This window comes from Erinaceus europaeus, chromosome 6 (assembly GCF_950295315.1).
Source record: "Erinaceus europaeus chromosome 6, mEriEur2.1, whole genome shotgun sequence".
Lineage (NCBI taxonomy): Eukaryota > Metazoa > Chordata > Mammalia > Eulipotyphla > Erinaceidae > Erinaceus > Erinaceus europaeus.
This window is the reverse complement of record NC_080167.1, coordinates 32277269-32293650: the sequence shown is the minus strand read 5'-3', so window position 1 is coordinate 32293650 and position 16382 is coordinate 32277269. Positions and strand designations below refer to the sequence as shown.

The window sequence follows — 16382 nt, the reverse complement described above, 5'->3', positions numbered from 1 at the left end:
TTTGCAGCCTCAGGCATGAAAGTCTCTTTGCATAACCATTATGCTATCTACCCCTACCCTTAAATTTTTAAAAAATATTTATTTATTTCCTTTCATTGCCCTTGTTTTATTGTTGTAGGTATTATTGTTGTTGTTGATGTCGTTGTTGGATAGGACAGAGAGAAATGGAGAGAGGAGGGGAAGACAGAGAGGAGGAGAGAAAGATAGACACCTGCAGACCTGCTTCACCACTTGTGAAGCAACACCCCTGCAGGTGGGGAGCTGGGGGAACCAGGATCCCTATGCTGGTCCTTGCGCTTTGCACCATGTGTGCTTAACCTGCTGCGCTACTGCCCAACTCCCTTTGAAGAGTATTTGTAGAGATACATAACTTTAAAACTGAGGAATACCTTAAAGATCTTGAAAGTACAACCTGCTGCTATGAGTGAATGCATTTTATATTGTATGCTGTGGGTTTATATTATGTTTATATTATATTCTCTGTGGCTAAGGTTTTGCTTGTATGTTTAGCTTCCAGTGAGATGTGGGAAGATATTCATGGTGACGGGAACAGGCCTTTGGATGTCAATAATGGAATGTTCTAAAATGAAATGCTCTTAATCTCTGTGACAGACTAGAGGAAGGGTCTACAAACTGTGACCCACTGCCTGCTTTTGCAAATAAAGTTTTACTGGAACAAATACATGATCATTTGTTTACATACTGCCTATAGCTTCTTTTGACAACAGTTGCTTTCAGAAGAATTTCATAATGGCAATAAATAGTTATGGTCTGCTAAGTTGAAAATATTTACTATCTGATTCTGGGAGTCAGGTGGTAGCAAAGCAGGTTAAGCGAAGGTGGTGCTAAGTGCAAGGACAGGAGTAAAGATCTCGGTTTGAGCCCCCAGCTCCCCACCTGCAGCGGAATTGCTTCACAAGGGATGAAGCAGGTCTTCAGGTGTCTATCTTTCTCTCCTCCTCTCTTTCATCCCCTCCTCTCTCAATTTCTCTCTGTCCTATCCAACAACAACAATGTCAACAACAATAATAATAACAACTACAACAATAAAACAACAAGGGCAATGAAAAGGAATAAATAAAATAAATATTAAGTATTTACTATCTGATTCTTTGTGCATGGAATGTGCTTACTTCTAGGCTAGATTTGTGATAGTGTCTGCTGAACAGCAATAGCAACACTCAGGAACTTGTTGAAAATGCAAGCACTTGAAGCAGTCATAGACCTCTCATTGTTATTTGAATTCAAATAGGTTTCTAATTGGTTTGTGTGTACATTAGCATTTTTGGTATCCAGCTGAGACTATTTGGGGGCCATCTGTCTCTTTATCATTATAATATCCAAGTCAGTTGAGAAGTAGTATGAGCCTCAGGCCTGAAGCTGGTTGTAAGAGTCAGTAAGTAAACACTAAATGGTGTAAGAAATTTGAACCAGAGTGTTTTACTTTGGGAGCCTAACAGAATCCTTAGGAGAGGGCAGGTAGTGGCATACTCAGTTGAGCTCTCGCATCACCATATTCAAGGACTCAAACACTGGGTTCAAACCTGCAGGAGGTTAGGGTGGGGGCAGCTTCACAAACAGTTAAGCATGGCTGCAGGTGCTTCTCTTTCCCTCTTTGTCTCTCCTCATCTCAGCTTCTTTCTGTCTCTATCCAATAAATAAATAAATTTTTAAAATCTTTAAGTTCAGCAAACTCTGGATTCTGGGATATAATACTGTACTCAAAGATCACATGGTTCAGAGGAAAGCAGGACTCTCTGGTTACAAGTATATGCAAAGCCATCTAAGCTTTGAGCTATTAAGCTTGATCCTAAGGACCCCAGAAGGAAATTCCCAACAGACGCTCTTTGTTGCTTTCTTGGGAGTGAACAGAAAAGTACTTGCTATATGTACACTAGACTTAATTTTGGTTTGTGTCCTACTTACAGAGAAGTAAAGAGAATGTTTTATTCATCTGGATAGTTTTGCAGGTCCAACCTTGTGGGGAGTTGGGCCTTTTAATACTGGGAAACCTGGAGGAATAGGAAAAGATGAAGGCAGACATTGGAAGGGGAGCTTGTGAATTCTCTTTTCCCTCCTTGGAATTCCCTCTTGTAGAACAGAAACTGTGCAGAGGCATTTATTTTTACCTCTTGAAGTAGGTTGTTTCCTAACAGAGACCATAAATTCCACCCTCCTCAGTTTGCAGATGAAGAACTGGAAATGAAGGGGTTTGCTATATTCATATGGCAAATTTCAAGATTATTCTGCAAAAAAAAATCCTTTGAATGTTATATTTTTGATTCACTATAAAAATGTAACAGAATGCTCTGTAATTCTGAACAAAAACATATGGATACAGCATCTCAGAAAGAGTAATGAATAGAATAAGTAAAGGATTATTCTAGAAAGTGGGGGGCAGAGGAGACACAACCCTTCTCATTCAAGTGTAATGGGATAGCAAAAAATAAAAACTAAAAAGTGAAGAGACATGACCAGGTCAGTAGCTCATCTGGTAGAGCATGAAATTTACATGCTTGAAGTTTCTAGTTTGATCCCTAGTACCACAAGTAGTAGTAGAGTGGTGCTATGGTTCTTCTCTACACCCCACCCCATTGTTTCATGTGAAACTCTCTGTTATATGAAATAATTAGGTGAGGAGGAGAAATTGTGTTTTGCTTAGAACAAATTGAATAAAAGTAGTTTGGTGGCTGGAGGGAATCTGAGAGATCAAATAGTGTCCCATCTTCATTCTATCCCTGAGTATTGAGGGGACAAGTAGTTTGAAAGAGAGAATAGAGAAGGTTTGGGAGGGACAAAGATACATAAGGTGGGACTAGTGAACTCAGGATTATCTAAAGAGATCTAAATGGTCACTGTGACAGACAGGAATATTGATTGCTGAGAGCACTCAGTCTAGAAAGACAAACTGACTTGATTATGTGCCATCCAGAATATCTTCCCAGACAGATATTTTAAAAAGTCAAAGTTGCATTAGGAAGTTTGGAAAATATTTGAACTTATCCTATCTACAAGTTCATATTTATAGTTTGATTTTTATATATACAGTTCATTAGTAATTTAATAGTTGTCTACAAGATTATAGAGGTATACTCTATACACACACCTATTACCAAAGTTCTGTGTCTACCTCCCCATTATAGTCCACCACTGTAGTTCTTTTTTATTTATTTATTTATTTATTTATTTATTTATTTGTTTATTTAATTTATTCCCTTTTGTTGCCCCAGGGGAAGACAGAAACAGAGAGAGGAAGAGAGACACCTGCAGACCTGTTTCACCGCTTATGAAGCGACTCCCCTGCAGGTGGGGAGCGGGGGGCTCAAACCGGATCCTTACTCCAGTCCTTGCACTTTGCACCACCTGTGCCTTTTTTTAACTTTTTATATTTATTTATTTATTTCTCCTTTTGTTGCTCTTGTTTTTTATTGTTGTTGTAATTATTATTGTTGTTGTTATTGATGTCATTGTTGTTTAGGGAAATATTTGAACTTCCCTAAATGGTCCATGTGCTTCATACTGTGTGCTCTTAACCCACTGTGCTACCGCCAGACTCCCAGTTCTAATAATTCCTAGAGTTTACAGCTTGGCTACATTTTTTTCGTAGCTTCATGTGTTTCAATCCTCTACATTCCATATGTAAGTAAAACCATCTGGAGTTGTTTTTTACCTCTTTACTTGGCTAAGCATAATTATTTTAAGCTCCATCCTTTTGTCTTAAAAAGCATGTTTTTCTTAATTGTAGAGTAATATTCCATTGATTATACCATAACTTCTTTATCCAGTCTCTGTCAACTGACATGCATGTTGTTACCATTTCTTGGCAATTATGAGCAGAAAAATGCATATTACCTTTGATTTAGTGTTTTCTTTTGAAATTTATATTTATTTTCCTTATTTTTTTAAGAGTTTTTGCACTTTTTAATGTTTTTAATTTTTTATTAGTGGTTTAATAATGATTGACAAGATTGTGGGATAAGAGAGGTACAACTCCATACAATTCCTACCACTAAAGTTTTGTATCCCACCCCCTCCATTGGTAGCTTCCCTATTCCTTATCCCTACGGGAGTTTGGACCAAAGATCATTATGGGGTGCAGAAGGTGAAAGGTCTGGCTTCTTTAAGTGCTTCTCCACTGGACATGGGCATTGACAGGTCAACCCATACCCCCAGCCTATTTCTGTCTTTCCCTAGTGAGTTAGGGCTCTGGGGACTTGGGGTTCTTTCTACTTGCTTGCTACATATATTGAGTTACTACAGACTATTGCATACTTTTATTTTAAGGTATACATCTTACCTTAACTTATGGATATATGTGCATATGTGCCCTATCACATGGACCCTGGTATATATCTACATTCAGTACCTTTTTAGGAAGTGTGCCCCCCAAAATGGAACTTAGGATTTCTAAGAGCTGAAACGTCTTACCAGAGTATTGGAGATGGAAGGTTGACATCCCAGGATGGCATCTCTGGATATTATCTGAAGTAAAACATATCGAGGTGGCACAGTTTACATTGATTGGTTCAGATCAGTGGATGCAGCATCAAATGGTATGGATGGAGAGAAGCATGAAGGGAAATGAACAAAGCCCCAGAGGTTCTATGACTGGGAGAAATACTGGTTTTACAAAGAATGGGGAAGTTTCTTCACTGTCTTAGAGGTTTAAGAAGGTGATAGAAAATTATTATTATTATTATAACCAAGTTATTTGGGAACTTGGTTTACTCTGAAAATTCCATAGTTATGATTTACTGTACCATACAAAACCTTACCATGATTTATGTCATTTAATGCCATTTATAAATAACTATATTATATATACTGACAAGACTGGTTGCTTCTGGTCTCCCTGAGCTAAAATTATAAGTGGTTTCATATTTCAAAAAAGTTATTATTAAAAATGCATTGACAATTTAAACCCAGTGTTAAAATTCAATGAGTTTACTAATTTGAAACCTTAAGTACCTAGAGTCAAGGAATGTATAATCAGAACTGAAGCCTATGCATTAAAAATCTTGAGACAATCAATTTCCTCCTCTCATATTGATTAAATAGTAATTTATAAGTCTATAAGTTAATGGGAATATATATTAACACCATTTCCACCACCAAGAGTCCATGTCCATAGCCCCACCCTGCTATAGTAAAGTTGAAAATGTACCCTCTCCTTCATCAACCATAGTTTTTTTCTTTGGTACAATACTTCAAACTCAGTCAAATTCTACTTTGTATTTCCCTTTCTGTTCTTCTTTCTCAAATTCTGTTTCTGTGTAGGATCATACCCATAACCCTCTTTCATTTTCTGGCTTATCTCATTTAACATAATTTCTTCTAGCTCCATCCAAGATGAGTTGAAGAAGGTGGACTTGTAATAGCTGAGTCATATTCCATCATGTATATATACCACAACTTTCACAGCCACTCATTTGTTGTTGGACACCTGGGTTGTTTCTAGGTTTGTGTGGAAATGTGTTCCTCTTATCCTATAGTCTTGTCAATATTTCCTTTTTATAAATAAAAATTTAAAAATAAAGGTAATAATAATTTTTAAGTTAAAAACAGTGCTTAAAAAATAGAAGTATTAACTGTTTCTTAAAAGTATTGTAGAATTCATTTGTAAAGTCCGTTGGTCCAGAACTTTTTATTGTTGGGTCAGTTGTTAATAATTATTTCAATTTCTGAGCTGTGATTGGTCCATTTAAGTTTTTTCTTTCTGCCTCCAGGCTTATTGCTGGGGCTCGGTGCCTGCACCACAAATCCACTGCTCCTGGAGGCCATTTTACCCCTTTTGATACCCTGGTTGTTTTACCACTGTTGTGGTTATTATTATCATTGTTATTGATGTCGTTGTTGGATAGGACAGAGAGAAATGGACAGAGGAGGGGAAGACAGAGAGGGGGAGAGAAAGACAGACAACTACAGACCTGTTTCACCGCCTGTGAAGCGACTCCCCTGCAGGTGGGAAGCCAGGGCCTCGAACCGGGATCCTTCTGCCAGTCCTTGCGCTTTGCGCCACATGTGCTTAACCCACTGCACTACCACCCCCCCACACCCCCCACATCCCCTCCATCTAAGTTTTGTAGGTCCTCTGGGTTCAGTTTTGGAAGGTTATGTTTCTAGGAAGTCATCCATTTCTTCCAGGTTCTCAAGCTTGGTGGCATATAGTATTCACAGAAGCTTCACATGATGTTTTGGATTTCTGTGGTGTCTGTTGTGCTATCTCCCCTATCATTTACAATTCTATTTATCTGAGTAGCCCCCCCCTTTATTTTAGTGAGTCTGCTAAGTGTTTGTCAATATTGTTTATTTTATTGAAGAACCAATATTCATTCATCTTTTGTATGGTTCTCTTATGTTCAGTGTTATTTATTTCTGTCCTAATTTTAGTGATTTCAATCCTTCTGGTTGCTTTAGGGTTCCATTGTGCCTCTTCTGAGTTTTTAAGGTGTCCAGACAGGCTGTTTACTTGGGCTTTTTATTGTTCCCTAATGTGTTCTTGTATGGCTGTGAGTTTCCCTCTAAGTGTTGCTTTAGCGGTGTCCCAAATACTTTGATATCTCCTGTCTTCATTTTCTTCTTTTTTAATACTTATTTATTTATTTATTTCCTTTTTGTTGCCCTCTGTCTTCATTTTCATTTAATTCTTGGAACATTTGAATTTCTTCCTTGAGTTACTCCTTGACCCATTAGTTGTTAAGCAGTATGTTGTTGAGTTTCCATATTTTGGAACTTTTACTAAATTTCTGCTAGCTGTTAAGTGTTAGCTTAATTCCACTGTGCTCTGAGATGAAACTTGAGATGATTTCAATGCTCTTAAATTTATTGATACTGTCTTTGTGGCATAACATATGATCTATCTTTGAGAATGTTCCATGTGGACTCAAAAAGAATGTGTACTCCAGTTTCTCGAGGCGTACATCTGAAAATGTCCAGAAGACCTAGTCTATCTCCTCAATTAATTACATTTTTTTATTGATTCTCTGCCTAGATGATCAAAGTGTGAGAGTGGAGTGTTGAAGTCTCCTACTGTTACTGTGCTACTGTTTTTGTAGCTCTTTCAGTAGGTGTTTGACATAATTAGATGGGCCCTCATTGGGTACATATATGTGAATAACTGTTAAGTTTTTTTTGGTTGACTGATCCCCTGATCACTATGATTACATGTTCATGCCTGTCTTTTTTTAAATATTTACTTATTTATTTATTCACTTTTGTTTCCCTTGTTGTTTTATTGTTGGAGTTATTGTTGTTGATGTCATCATTGTTGGATAGGACAGAAAGAAATGGAGAGAGGAAGGGAAGACAGAGGGGGAGAGAAAGATAGATACCTGCAGACCTGCTTCACCGCTTATGAAGTGACTCCCCTGCAGGTGGGGAGCTGGGGGTTTGAACCGGGATCCTTACGCCAGTCCTTGTGCTTTTTGCCACCTGCACTTAACCCGCTGCACTACAGCCTGACTCCCTCACGCTTATCTTTTATTTATTTATTTATTTTAAAGTCTATTGTAGCAGTGATAAGAATAGCTGTTCCTTCCCTTTTTTATGGTCCACTAGTTTATATGATAGTTTTTCATTCTTTCACTTTGAGTCTGTGTTTGTCTTGTACTTGGGATTTATACAGATAGTATATGATTATGTTGTGTTTTCTGATCCATCTTCCTACTCTTTGCCTTTTAATGGGTGAATTTAGGACACTGACATTTATTGATATTATGGATTTAAGGTATTTCAATACCATTATTTACTACTTTTTGTTCTGATATATGGCAGTTTTTTAAACTTTTTATTTTTTATTTTTATTTTTACCAGATCACTGCTCAGCTCTGGCTTATGGTGGTGCAGGGAATTGAACCTGGGACTTTGGAGCCTCAGGCATGAGAGTCACTTTGCATAACCATTATGCTATCTACCCCCACAGTGGCAGGTTTTTTAGTGATGTTGTTATGTTTATTGGAGGACTTTTAGAACCCCTTTCAAGTCTAGCTTGATGATAGTTGACTCCTTTAACTGTTGCTTGTCTCAGAAGGTTTGTATCCCTCCATCTATTCTGAATGAGAGTCTGGTAGGATATACTATTCTTGGCTGGAATATTTTTTCATTGAGTGCTCAATAGATACTAGATACCTTACCATTCTCTTCTGGCTTTTAGAGTTTGAGTGGAGAAGTCTACTAATAGTCTTATTGGTTGTCCTCTGTATATAACGTTTTGTTTTTCTCTTACAGCCTTTAGGATCCTTTTTTTTTCCTTACTTATTTCCATTTTAACTCTGATGTGTCTTGTTGTCTTCAGGTCTGGTTTGATTCTGTTTGGGACTCTCTGGCCCCCTGAATCTTAATGCCCTTTCTGTTATCTAGGGTGGGGAAGTTTTCTTCTATTATTTCTTCTAGGATACTTTCTTCCCCTTCCTCTCTTTCTTCCTTTGGTAGGCCAGTTATGCATATGTTACTTCTTTTGGTATCATTCCATATGTTTCTGTTGCTATTTTCAGTGTCTCACAATCTCTTTTTTAGCTAGCTCTTTACCTCTTTCTTATTTTTGTCTAACTCATCCTCTGTCTGGATAATTAGGTTTTCTGCTTCTGTCCTTCTGATCTTCCTTTCCTTCTTCAGTTCAGCATAATATATATATCTTGTTCAGTTATAGTATTAGCCTCTTAACTATTTCAGCTCTCAGTTCTCTGATTACCTCTAGATAGTTCATGTTTTCTTTCAGGGTCTCATTTGTTAGTTTCTTATTTCTGATAGTATTTCACTAAAAAACTTTCCTTACACCTCTGATTAGTGCTTCCATTAATATTTGGATACTTTATTCATTCACAGTTGCTTCTGCCTGCTTAGAGTCTTTTTCTGGGCTCCTGTCCTGGATCATTGCAGATTTTTTTTTTTTACCATTATTTATTGTCTCTTTTTGTAGTTTGTGTCCTGGATTTTCTATTCAGATATGGCACAGAGGTGATCCATCATCTATTGGTTCCTAGATAAGTAAAGCCAGTCACTTTTTGGTTTGACTCAGGAGTGGCTTGAGCTATTGTTATTTTGTGATACCACTGCCATTGCCTTAGGAAGATGAGATGAAGTGTCTCTTCTTGGAAGTTTTCTTTTATGTTCTACATCTCATTAATAAGAAAATCTTTCAATTCTTGAGTCTACTTTTGTCGTTTGTGGTGGCAGGACGTAGAAAAAGGAGGTTGGGAGCAGAAAGGGAACTCAACCCTTTATTTGCGCTGGCACCTCAGAGTTGGGTGAGAGAGAAGCAGGTTGGGCCATGTGGAGGTAGCAAAAATGGCCGCCTCATGCAGCAACCTTTCCTGCATCTAAACACTGAAGTGAAGGGCCGACAAGAGAGAGAGGTGCGGAAGAAGAAGGGCTTTTATGGGAGTAGCTCTCTCGAAAATGGGAAGGGGGAGGAGTAACCATAGCACTCCAGGGTAGGATAATAACTCTCATGTGAATGGGAAGGGGGAGGAGTAACCATAGCACTGCAACTATTGTGGGGAATAGACAATGCCATGAGGGCACAACATGGTGGAACAGGTGCTCCGAGAATGTCCCAACTCTCGCAGGAGCTAGCAATAGGGGACAACATGGCAGATGTGACTGCATCTGCACAATTTCCCAGCATACTTTTGATGTTTTTTTGTTTCTTTTTTTGTGAACTACTTAATTTTTAAATTTTTTTCTTTATTGATTTAATAATGATTGAAAAGACTATAGGATAAAGGGGTATAATTCCACACAATTCCCACCACCAGAGTTCTGCATCCTATCCACTCTACTGGAAGGTTTCCTATTCTTTATTCCTCTGGGAGTATGAACCCAGGATCATTATGGGGTGCAGAAGTTTTTCTTTGTCTTGAGATTCTTGAATTTCCCTAAAATGATGTTTTTTTTTTTTTTTGCTTCCAGGCTTATCACTGGAACTCAGTTCCTGCACTACTAATCCATTGCTCCTGGAGGCTATTTTTCCCCTTGTGTTGCCCTTGTTGTTTATTGTTTTTATTATTATTGTTGTTGTTGTTAGTGTCATTGATGTTGGATAGGACAGAGAGAAATTGAGAGAGGAGGGGATGCTAGAGAGGAGGAGAGAAAGATAGACTTGCTTCAGCACTTGTGAAGTGACCCCCATGCAGGTGGGGAGCCAGGGACTCGAACTGGGATCCTTATGCTAGTCCTTGTACTCTGCGCCATGCACACTTAACCCACTGCACTACTGCCTGGCTCCCCAAATTGAATTTTCTAAATTCTTTCTCTGATAAGTCATCTAGTTCTGTATGCTCTTAGAGTTCTGTGTCATGTGGTACAGGAGGTGGCACAGTGGATAAAGCATTGGATTCTCAACCATGAGGTCCTGAGTTTGGTCCCTGGCAACACATGTACCAGAGTGATGTCCGGTTCTTTCTCTCCTCCTATCTTTCTCATGAATAAATAAATTATTTTAAACAAAGGAGGGTAGACAGCATAATGGTTATGCAAACAGACTCTCATGCCTGAGGCTCCAAAGTCCCAAGTTCAATCCTCTGGTTAACAACAAACAAACAAAAAAGAGTTCTGTGTCATTTCTTTCTGTGGTCTCTGCATGACTATATTTCTCTGTTTTCATGGTTTCTGTTGTTGGGCCAGCAATAATTGTCCTTGTATTTATTTTTATGCAGGGGAAGGGGAGTCTTTCTCAGTTTGTTTCTACAGTTTAAGTCCAGACCACCCTGAACATGCCAGATATTCTCTGATCTCAGTTTGGATCTCTATTTTGAAACTTATAGGATCTGAGGGTCCAGATCTTTAAAAAACAGATGCACTCAGATCTTTAAAAACCAACCATGTAAGACTTTTTTTTTTTTTTCCTGTGAAAGGCACTATCTCTCCAATACCAGTGATGTGGAAATTTGCTCCTGTTTCTGTGATTCTCCCTTGGTGAGAGCTGACACATAACCCTGCATCTGAAAGGCACCACTCTCAGAACTCTCCCTAGTCACCTTACCACTCTACCAGCAAAGATGTTGTGAGTAGTTCTGTGCTGTATTTCCCCCCTAAAATGTACTATGGCTACGGTATTAAGAACTCAAAGCTGTGTACTCCTGTGTGCCCCACTCTGGAAATAATTGTTTTTTCAGCTGCCAAGCACATTCTTCACTGAGAATTTTCCCTCTTGCTTCTCTGCCTACCACCTATAGCATGTGCAACCTCTTTAGGCCATATATATTTCTTCCCAAAATCCCAATTGTAGTTTGTACATAGTTGATGTACTCTTTCATTGAATTTTCTAGTTGAGTTGAGGAGATTAAACTGGCATCTGTTTTCCATGGCTACACCCCTGGAAGTCCTCTATACTTCAATTCTTGGTACCTGTGAAATAAGGAAACCAGAAGAAATATGAATAATCAGAAAAGCACCATCCTTTTAAAATGGGGAAGTGTAACTTGCCATCATTTAATAAATTATAAGTTGATTTATAGCTGATTTTGTTTATAAACTAAGATGTATATTTAAATAATAAAAGCAATTTCTAGCACTTACCAATAAACAACTTAAAAGCTGATGTTTGAGCACTAATCCTTTTTCTGAGCTTATGTCTCCACCTAGTATTTATTCCTCAATTCATCTAGTTATTCATCTAGCAAATAAATATTGAGTGCTTGGATCATAGCAAGCACCATTCTAACTTCCGAGGCCACTGAAGGATGTGTTGTCTTCCAGTGAAGAATGTAAATCTAGGCACAAGAGAAAGAAAGTCAGTAAGTACACAGGCAAATAAATAAATGAGATAACTTTTTGATCACCACCAGGGCTTTTCCACTCTTTGCAAACTTTTTTTCAGACAGAGATAGAGAGACACCACAGTACAAAAACTTCCTCCAGTGCCACAATACTTCTGTACATGTGGTGTACCAAGAACTCAAACCTGGGTCATGTGCATGACAAAACAAGCACCTTTCTAGGTGAGCTGTATCACTGGTCCCAAAATTAGATAACTTTTGATAGTGATAAGTACTGAAATGGAAGTAGAATAATGTGATAAAAGGTATATGATCTGGCTTTTTTTGAGGGAGGGTGACTAATAAAGCACTTCTAAAGAGGACATGTGAATAATTGCAAGGGTGACCAGTCCTGCATTGTTTTGAAAGTAGCTAGTTTAATAGGGAATTAAAAAGTCAAGAAACAGAGACTGATGGCACCCAATGTATTTATAAGATAGAAATGACACAGTGGTGATAGCAAAATAAGTAAGGAGATGAAAGACAACTACCAAATTGTTTCACTCATATGTGGAGTCTAGAATTGGATATATATGAATTTGAAACAAACAAACAGGGAGCTGGGCAGTGGCACATCCAGTTAAACACACATATCACCATGTTCAAGGACCTAGGTTCAAGCCTCTGCTCCATACCTGTAGGGGGATGCTTCAAGAGTGGTGTAGCAGGTCTGCAGGTATCTGTCTTTCTCTCTCCCACTCTATCTTCCCCTCCACTATCAATTTCTGTCTTGTCAAATAAAATAGAAAATTTTTTTTAAAAAGTCATTGGGAGCAGTGGATTCATAGTGTCTTCACAGAGCCTGTGCTAACCCTGGTGGCCATAAAAAAAAAAAAAAAGAAACAAGCAAACTGTTTCTAAGACTTGTAGAACTACGGTGGTTATTTTTGGGAGCCAGGGAAGTGGGGATACAGAACTTTGATGGTCGGCATGGTGTGGAAAAATCTTGTAACAAATAATTAATAACAAATAAAAAATTTTAAATACTTTTTTAAATTAAAATGTTTTTTAAAATTAACTAAAAGGAAGAAATGATGAGGAGAGTTCAGGCAGCAAAAGAGAAACACTAAGCAGAACAGGAGCAAAAGAGAAAACACTAAGCAGAACTTGGACTGGAGTTGGTGTATTGCACCAAAGTAAAAGACTCTAGGGGGTGGGGAAGGATTCAGGTCCTGGAACATGATGGCAGAGGAGGACTTAGAGGGGACTGAATTGTTATGTGGAAAACTGAGAAATGTTACACATGTGCAGACTACTATAGTTTATTGTTGACAGTAAACCATTAATCTCCCCAATAAAAAAATTAGATGCCTCAGGGAGTTCTTGTAGACAAAAATTGTACAATAAAGTAGGAGGAAGTTTCAATCTCTTTTTTTAAAAAAAGTGACTAAATGTGCCCTGTCATAAGTCCACACATATATAGACATCTAAATATAACAAAGGGGCCAAAACCATTCAATAAGGAATAGAAAACCTCTTCAATAAATGGTGCTGGGAAAATTGGACAGCCACATGTAGAAAACTGAAGCTAAACCAACATATAACATCATACACTATAATTAACTCAAAGTGGATCAATTATCTAGATATTAGACCTGAAACTATAAAATATGTAAACTATACATTTAAAAAAAAACACTTCAGGATCTTAACATAAAAGATGTGTTCATCCCTATGGGAAAGTGAAACTTAAATAATATTAAATAAAAGGGACTACATCAAACTTTAAAACTTCTACACATTGAAAGAAAATTCCTGAAGGTTAAAAAAAAAAAGCAAACCAGTGAGCAGGAAAGAGAAAATTCACAAGTTCCTTCTCCAATACTGGTCTGCCTGGATCTTTTCCTGCTCCACCTTTTACTGGGTTACTTTTTAGAGTAATTGCCAGTTAATTTTTTTTTTTTACTTATTCCATTCATTATTTTTCTGAGATGCTGTATGTATATATTTTATTGCTATTTGGAAAATGCATGGTTGGGGACAAAACTGAAGGCAGAAAGACCAGTTAGAGACTATCAGAGTTGATGATGAAAAGTATGCATTCTAATCCTCTTTGGGCTTGTGATTTTATTGTTTTTTTACTCTCTATATGCTACCTCAGTTAATACCTCAGTTAAACTTTTTGCTCCAGCAATAACTCTGGAGGCAAAAAAAAAAACAAAAAAAAACCAATCAGGAGTGTAGATTTTCTACTGAGTCACATGGCCAGCTCTCTGCTCCCCCCCCCCCCACCCCATGTCAGTATGGGGCTTCCCTGCTGCTGTTCCTGCCCCAAAAGGGAAACAACAATGGAGACACACTGTTGTAAATTAATGAGGTTTAGGTGAACTTCTCCTCCCTTCAGCAATCTTTTTGTTGATAAAACTCAGACTGGAGGTGGTTCATCACATGGCAAACTGCTGGGACTGGTACCAGCTGCTCCTGAGTAGGTATGTGTAGGACTCTGTGAAAGCTTGGTAGAGCTTAGGGGAGCTCTCCCATCCTTGGATGGAGGTCCGGAAAGACACCCCACTCGTTAACCTCTCCTTTATAGGGGATGAGCCAAAAGGGAAAACCTCCAGACTGTTTCCCCTTGTTAGTCTCTCAAGCTCACAAAAGCCTGCACCCTCTCACACTTAGTTTCCCCTGCTAGCAGGCCAAATGGCTGCCTGCTTGAGGGTTCACTCAAAGTTCACTATAGTCATTCAAAGTTCACACATTCACTATAAGTTCACCTTTTGATCATATAAGAGAACACACTTTATCATACACCCTTGCCAGTGACTTGGCAGTGAGACCCCCACATCTATTTCCTTTTCTTTGATATCTACGATTTACATCAAGCCTTGCCTCTTTCTGTTTCATCTCATTTCTACTGGTTTAGCCACTATGTTTTTCTTAATACCTTTGGATAATTAAGATGCCCGCATGGAAAACAATTGTCTTGACCTTTTAGTATCACATCAATTCTTGTCATTCCTACCCCTCCCCACCATAGGGGTAAGCTGACCTTTAAGAAACCTGTAATTTCTGACATATGTGAAAAATGTCCTTTGTTCTGTTTGCTATAAAGCCTTGTGTTTTACCCTGAATAAACTAGAAGTTCATACTTGAATTTCTCCTGGCATTCTTTTTTTTTTTTTTTTTGCCCTTGTTGTTTTTATTGTTGTAGTTATTAGCGTTGTTCTTGATGTCATTGTTGTTGGATAGGACAGAGAGAAATGGGAGAAAGGAGGTGCAGACAGAGAGGGGGAGAAAAAGACACCTGCAGACCTGCTTCACCGCCTGTGAAGTGACTCCCCTGCAGGTGGGGAGACAGGGGCTCAAACCAGGATCCTTACACATTGTGCCACGTGCGCTTAACCCACTACGCCACCGCCCAACTCCCCCTTCCTTTCTTTCTTTCTTTCTTTCTTTCTTTCTTCTTTTTTTTTTTAACCAGAACACTGCTCAGCTCTGGCTTTTTTTTTTTATAATTTATTTCTTTATTGGGGAATTAATGTTTTACATTCAACAGTAAATACAATAGTTTGTACATGCATAACATTCCCCAGATTCCCATTTAACAATACAACCCCCACTATGTCATTCATCATCTTTCATGGACCTGTATTCTCCCCACCCACACACCCACCCCAGAGTCTTTTACTTTGGTGTAAAACTCCAATTCCATTTCAGGTTCCAGTTGTGTTTTCTTTTCTAATCTTGTTTTTCAACTTCGGCCTGAGAGTGAGATCATCCCATATTCATCCTACTGTTTCTGACTTATTTCACTCAACATGATTTTTTCAAGGTCCATCCAAGATCGGCTGAAAACGGTGAAGTCACCATTTTTTACAGCTGAGTAGTATTCCATTGTGTATATATACCACAACTTGCTCAGCCACTCATCTGTTGTTGGACACCTGGGTTGCTTCCAGGTTTTGGCTATTACAAATTGTGCTGCCAAGAACATATGTGTACACAGATCTTTTTGGATGGATGTGTTGGGTTCCTTAGGATATATCCCCAGGAGAGGAATTGCAGGGTCATAGGGTAGGTCCATTTCTAGCCTTCTGAGAGTTCTCCAGACTGTTCTCCACAGAGGTTGGACCAATTGACATTCCCACCAGCAGTGCAGGAGGGTTCCTTTGACCCCACACCCTCTCCAGCATTTGCTGCTGTTACCCTTTCTGATGTATGACATTCTCACAGGAGTGAAGTGGTATCTCATTGTTGTCTTTATTTGCATTTCTCTGACAATCAGAGACTTGGAGCATTTTTTCATGTGTTTCTCAGCCTTTTGGATCTCTTCTGTGGTGAATATTCTGTCCATGTCCTCCCCCCATTTTTGCATGGGGTTATTTGTTGTCTTGTTGTTGAGTCTGGCAAGCTCTTTATATATGTTGGTTATTAAACTCTTATCAGATGTATAACATGTAAAGATCTTCTCCCATTCTGTGAGGGGTCTCTTGGTTTGGGTAGTGGTTTCTTTTGCTGTGAAGAAGCTTTTTAATTTGACGTAGTCCCATAGGTTTATACTTGCCTTAGTCTTCCTTGTAATTGGATTCGTTTCATTGAAAATGTCCTTAAAATTTATGCGGAAAAAAGTTCTGCCAATATTTTCCTCTAAGTATCTGATAGTTTCTGGTCTAACATCCAAGTCCT

At 38.4% G+C, this 16382-nt stretch overlaps 1 protein-coding gene across 3 annotated transcripts in view; it reads left to right on the top strand.

The window, feature by feature from the left end:
* Positions 1–16382, top strand: part of TRIM67 (tripartite motif containing 67) — a 66789-nt gene that overhangs the window by 9904 nt on the left and 40503 nt on the right. The gene's annotated exons all lie outside the window — the stretch shown is intronic.